Source organism: Vigna unguiculata, chromosome 10 (assembly GCF_037176805.1).
Source record: "Vigna unguiculata cultivar grain cowpea cultivar isolate G323 ecotype 2 chromosome 10, ASM3717680v1, whole genome shotgun sequence".
Lineage (NCBI taxonomy): Eukaryota > Viridiplantae > Streptophyta > Magnoliopsida > Fabales > Fabaceae > Vigna > Vigna unguiculata.
Genome location: NC_140801.1, coordinates 14,631,173 through 14,638,336, shown reverse-complemented (window position 1 = coordinate 14,638,336; position 7,164 = coordinate 14,631,173). Strand labels below are relative to the sequence as shown.

At 32.8% G+C, this 7,164-nt stretch overlaps 1 pseudogene; it reads left to right on the top strand.

Annotated features, from left to right (window-relative positions):
• The first annotated feature begins 5,199 nt into the window (after window positions 1–5,199).
• On the top strand, window positions 5,200–6,878 carry LOC114167640 (UDP-glycosyltransferase 73C3 pseudogene; annotated as a pseudogene).
• The last annotated feature ends 286 nt before the right edge of the window (window positions 6,879–7,164 follow it).

Sequence of the window (7,164 nt, the reverse complement as noted above, 5' to 3'; positions counted from 1 at the left end):
TATACTTAACATACACATTCATCATAGCCAACATCCAATATACTACAAACAAAACCTATCACAGTTTATCATAACAAAATATTAACACAATACACTAATGAAAAACCAGCAATCGTGTGTACATATATTTCCAATTACATAGCTCTAAACTAAGATTACACCGTTCAAACTAACGAACAACATCTTACGGACCAACTGTTAAAATTTCAGATGAATCAAACGGTTAACAAATCAAGGAAAACAATTATAAAAACTGCGCACTCTAAAAAAATTAGTGGCATCGGGTGCCCAGTAGCTAGCGCTCGACGTCAAGAAACTCGAGACATGGCGCCCTTCAGTAGGACATCGGCGCCCAATGGCCGCTATTACGTGAAAATACCAAAAAACAATATTTTTTCATGAATAACGCACTTCTTTTACACATACCAAACATCCAAAACATTCACAAAGCTTACCAACCATCTCAAATCATTCCTATTAATCTGAAAAAGACGTACCCATCATGGGAATTCTTATACTAATATTTTAATGTGCAAGTACACACCATCTACTTCAACTGTAAAAAAGAGCACCCATATATACATTCTCACTTTGCCTAAAAAATAGAATAATACTGGACCATATTCACTCATGCCCCCTTCACCCAAAATTGATCAAAATTCCATCCTAAATAGTAATCAACTCGAATTCAATACCATATTCCAATAAAACAGAAAATATCCCTATTCTCTCTTGCATCAATCCCATAATCTTTCTTTTAATAGAATTTACGTAGAATTTTCCAATGCTCACATGCCAAATTCATAATCATAAAAATCACTTCCATTACACGTAAAACCAACATGCTCCACGTAAATTTATTTTCCATCTCATTTGACCACACAATTCAACATGACAAAGTTATAATTGAATCCAATCAACTTACCTCCCAATAGCCTCCTTCTCTACAAAAATCACAATTTCATAAAAAAAAACAATCATAACCATTTCCTACACCACATTATCACAAAATTGCAAGACGATAAGAAGACTAACCACATTATCACATAACAGTGCAAAAATTTATCTTCTTAAAATTACAACTTAATCGCATCAAATCTTGACCATTCATAAGGGAAAGAACACCACGATACGCCATACATCATCCCAAATCAAATAGAAAATTAAAAGAACAAGAATAAGTAAAAGAAAATGCTGAGATTGGACCATGATTAGGTCAACAAAAAAAGTAAAAGCCCAATTCAAAAAGTATAAATAGGTGGTCCAGGTAATGAATTTGGTTGGTTACTCTTGCATTTTTTAATACCTAACTTGAACTCAACTTTACTTGAAAGTCAAAATACCTTTTGCAGGTACCATCTGAGCGGTGACAACAACTAAAGTGTATGTCTAACCAATAAGAGATCATTGGGTGAAGATCGTCCAAACTTGCAGAAATAATTTTTACTAATTTTAATTTAGTTTTTATACCAAAATCTCAAATAGGTCCCTATATTTTTATTAGTCTCAATTAGGTCTATATTTTTTAAAATGTGTAACAATTAAGTCATTTCCGTTAGTTTGGTCCTAACAGCATAAGTATGTTACGTGTCAACTCCTCGTTTTTTTTAGTTCTAATTTTTTTTAAAATTTTTTAAAAAAATATATTTATGCCATGTGTCATATCAGTATCGTGTCACGTGTCAAGTCAATATTGTGCCATGTGTTAGGTCAATATGGTGACAAATGTCAAGTCATTGTCTGAATCTCAGTTTGGTTCCTTTGTCAAACATTTTTTTTTTTAATTTCACCCCTCTAAATTGAAAACAAATTTAACTTTTATATAGATGTTATAATGATATTTCTACTAAAATTGATATTTTTATTAAATATTTTAACAATAGTAAGTTCATTTAAATTTATATTTTATATTAAGCTTTGTTTATATTTTGTTTTAAAATTTTAAATATATTTATTTTAACTTGTTATAAAATTATTTTAAAATTTTACATTTGAATTTATAAAACTTGTTACTTTTAAACCAACTCTAATATTTGTATAAAAATTATTGGTATATAATGTTATAGAAATATTTGAAATATAAATTTATGAATCTATATATTTAAAAGTTTAAAATATAATTTAAAAAAGTTTAATGTAAAATATAAATTTAAATAAACTTAATATTATTAGATATATGTAATAAAAATATCACTTTTAATAAAAATATCATTTTAACATTTATATAAAAGTTAAATTTGGTTTAAGGAGATGAAATTCTAAATTTTTAGAACAAAATGAGACTGAAATGAAATCAAAATAAAAAATAGAGTGAGAAAATTGAGATTTAGATAATAGCTTGACATGTGCCACCATATTGACTTGACACGTGGCATGTAACACCCTATGCAGCGGAATCACTATTTCCCTGTTGACCATGAGGATTTCTCGTATTTGCTCACATCAATAAAATGATGATCATCACAAAATGAGAAGACCACACACATAACAATCAAACAAGCAAAAGGTAAGCTAGAGTAGAAAATAGTTTATCATATAGTTACTTAGACTTTCAGAATCCAAAATGAATATGTCAACCAATCATGTATGACATGCACACAATACACTAAGACTCAAGATACGACTCATCTAGACAAATATAATTAATCGGATTCAATGGATGCCTGCGCTTGTGGTGGCCTTTACTGCTCTACCGAGCCAATTGTTACCGTGTTTCATCCCCCACGCACAAGTTTAGCCTTAAAGTGTGAGACTAATTGACTTTTTAAAGCGTCAGGATGCAATCCTTACCTTGAATCCTTACTAAATTATATAAATGAGGCACTACCATGAACTTCCACTAACAGAGGTCTTGGAATTACGTCCTGACCAAATGAGACACCACCATGAGATCTCACCTAGAGATTCATGGAATTACGCCTTGACCAAATGAGGCACCACTACAAAACTATTGTGGAATTACGTCCTAACATACCAACATCATGTTCCATCAATCAATATCACATTATTGCTCATACCAATTCCATATCACATTTATAACCAACCATCCCATACTCATCCCATGCCAAGATCATGCCAAACTCATCATTCACAACCCATAAGCCATTTTACTCATACATATTCACTCATCTCATGCTTTAACATAGCAATCAACTTAACAACACATTATGCAAACGATTTTGGGATTTTATAAATAAAACTACAGCTTGTGTAAAGGTTCAAAAATTTTGTATTTATATTCAAATTAAATATGATTGAATCAAGAACCAAATGAAACAAGAACTAACTTAATTGAATAACTATAAAGAAAGTTATGCACCAAACAAGCAACAAAGGTCAATGCTGTCAACAACCAAACTACAGTGATCTTGCCATAAAAATTTCTCTCACTACAGAGCTCCGATTCAAGATCCGACCGGTCAAAGTCAAGAATTGTGTGTTAAGGATCAGCTGTTAAAATATCAGCTCGATCCAACGGTTAACATAGTAGAAACCTTCATTTTATGAAATGTGTGCAGTGTAGAAAAAAAGAATTGTGCCACATCAATCAAACATACTCGCACACCACATATTTTTATTCAACCAACAACCTCATTTAAGCATCACAGCCATACAAACAGACTAAAAATTGGCAAAATAACTTTAAAAACATACACTCTAGCTTCCCTTACCTGGAAAAAGCTAGCAGAATATCCTGACACCCAAACAAGTGAGTATTACCGACCACAGAGCATATTTACGAGTTGAAAATAGTGGAATAGATTCAAAATGGGTTACCATGGTGAACCCTATTAGAATCATGATGACAAAGCTGTGAATGAAAAAGGTACGGTGGAGAATCAACTTAGATGGACTAAAGAATGGAGTTGAGCTAACGCGAAGAAGGGTAAGACCCAAACTCTAGTAGAGCTTATATGAAGAGATAAGGGAAGAGTGAGAGCACTGATTTTAGCAAGTGAGTGCAGAATGAGGGACCTTGACTGCTTTAGGGGCCTTATGGACCAACCTTTAGACCCAACTGATTAGGGACAACCATTAAAAATAAGAGTAGAAAATAATTAAACCTTACATGGCACGATGATAATGTGACACATGAAAAAAATATTTTTTTTTAAAAAAATAAAAAATTAAAAGACGAAGAGAGAAGTACATGACATGATACATACTTAATGTTGTTATTATAATACTACCGAAAATGATTTATTGTTACACATTTTAAAATATATAGACCCAATTAAAACTAATAAAAATGTGAAACCTATTTTTAGTTTTGGAAAAAAAATGAGAATTAAACGAATATTTAAACTTAAAATAAAGCTAATGACAATATTATTTTGTTAATGCTAAAATTAAATAATAAGATACTTACGCAAAAATAAAACATATTTTAATAGTCAATCAAAACCTTTTTTAGTACAACTTAATTAAAATATTAAAACATAATTAAATACTTGTTCCGTAATATAATACTTTATCAGGAAATATTTGTATGTTACTTATCTTGGCACATACACTTGGTATCAATATTTAATTCTTTGCTTCCCTTTTACGTTGTTATGAGTTTGCTTCCACATTTCTCTTTTCCTTTTGCGTTCAAGATAGTCGGTCTTCAAGACATAAGTATGTTATAATGAGAATACTTTTTCACTGTCTTTTTTTTAAATATAATTTTATATACACAGACAAATATATATATATATATATATATATATATATATATATATATTCCTTTAAAATTTTAATTAAAAATAGAAAAATATGGATATTAGAAAAGTACATCAACGTTTAATATACATAAAGTTATAAATATAATATAATAAGAAGAAATAAATTAAAAAATAAATATGTAATAGATATAAATAAAATTAAGATATATAATTATCATTACACTAAAAAATAATAATTGGTAATAGCAACGTCGAATTCAAACGACGCTACATGAGTCCACTCGGATAAACATGTGACGACCGCTTGTCATTATTTTCTTCTCTCTGTTACTTACTATATTATATTAAAGCACCGAGACCATTACATTGATATTAGCAAAAAAATCTTCAAATATTAATATTTAAAATACTAATATATATTGTTATATCTTTAAGAAAGTTGTCACGTGGCTACAATTTTTCCTTATACAAATTGGCTTAGTGTAGTTGCATCAATTTTTATTTTTATCTCAAACTTAAGGCAGCTTCGTCACCGATAAAGTCACACAAAGGTGTTTATAAATAAATCCATTATCAGCGTTTCATACAAGTTCAATCTATAACAACCACCCTATTTCCATAAAACATTCACAAAATGTCATCCCAAAATTCAAACCTCAACTTTGTCTTGTTTCCTCTGATGTCCCAGGGGCACATGATCCCCATGATGGACATAGCGAAAATTCTGGCCGAGCAGGGTGTCACTGTGACGGTGGTCACCACACTCCAAAACGCATCACGTTTCAAAGCAATTTTCGCCCGTTCCATCGATTCAGGGTCTCAAATCAAACTACTTGAAATCCAATTCCCATATCAAGAAGCTGGATTGCCAGAAGGGTGTGAGAATCTTGACATGTTACCTTCATTAGGCACTGGCTTGGATTTCTTCAATGCTGCTAACAGCAACACCCAAAAGGAACAAGTAGAGAAACTCTTGGAAGATTTAACGCCCCCACCAAGCTGCATAGTTTCAGACATGTGTTTGCATTACACAGCCAATATTGCTACCAGATTCAACATCCCCAGGATCTCTTTCTTGGGACAAAGTTGCTTCAGTCTCTTCTGTATGTACAGCCTGGGAGTCTCCAGAGTTCTCTCAGGCATAACGTCGAACACTGAGTACTTCTTTTTGCCTGGTTTACCTGACAAAGTGGAGATGACCAAAGCACAGCTTCCAGCGCAGAAAACAGATGCTGGATGGAGACAGTATTATGCCAGAACAGGTGCAGCTGAAGGGGTTTCTTATGGGGTGGTAATGAATTCGTTTGAAGAGTTGGAACCGGATTATGCCAGTGCTTACAAGAAGTCCAGAAAGGGTAGAGTGTGGTGTATTGGTCCTGTTTCACTCAGCAACAGGGATGAATTAGACAAGGCTGAGAGAGGGAACAAGGCTTCAATTGATGAACATTTTTGCATGAAGTGGCTTGGTTTGCAGAAGCCAGGGAGTGTGATCTATGCATGCCTTGGAAGCATGTGTAATATAACTCCACAGCAGTTGATAGAGCTTGGTTTGGCCTTGGAGACCTCAAATAGACCCTTCATTTGGGTTATCAGAGAAGGGAGTAACCTAGAGGAAGTGGAGAAGTGGATGAAGGAAGAGGGGTTTGAGGAAAGGACCAAAGGTCGAAGTCTTGTGATTCATGGTTGGGCACCTCAGGTACTAATTCTGTCACACCCTGCAATTGGAGGGTTTTTGACTCACTGTGGTTGGAACTCAACTTTGGAAGCAATATGTGCTGGTGTGCCAATGGTTACATGGCCTTTATTTGGGGACCAGTTTCTGAATGAGAAACTTATTGTGCAAATATTAAGAGTGGGAGTGAAGGTTGGGGTGGAGGTTCCTGTGGAATGGGGTGAAGAAGAGGAAACGGGCGTTTTGGTGAAGAAAGAAGATGTTGAGAGAGCTATTAATGAGTTGATGGACGAGACTGGGGAAAGTGAAAAAATCAGAGAAAGGGTTAAAGAACTTGCAGATATGGCGAAGAAAGCCGTAGAACAAGGTGGATCTTCTCACTCCAATGTGACACTCCTTATCCAAGATGCCATGCAACAAAGCCAGAGAGATGCATAAACCATCTTTCTCATTTGGAGAAAAAAGATTGCTACTCGTCGTATGTTTCATTCCTTCCTAGAGTTTTAGCACCAATGAATAAAGTATGTTCCACTCCATTAGATCATGATGTAACTGAAAACTTTTATATTTTGTGTTACGACAAGAGATTTAAGAGGATAATTTTTTTTTAGAGAATTTAAAATATTTTATGATAAAATATGTGGTTAAAATTTTTTTGAAAAAACTTAAAATTTTGTTAGATTAATTGGATTTTATAAAATTAAAAAATTTAAATTTTCACCTAAAAATAAGAATTTGATTTTTTCTATGTAGTAAGGTCAAGGTAAATTTGATTTGATCTAGATTTAGGTTAATTCGGTTCGACCTAAATTTAGGTAGATTCGT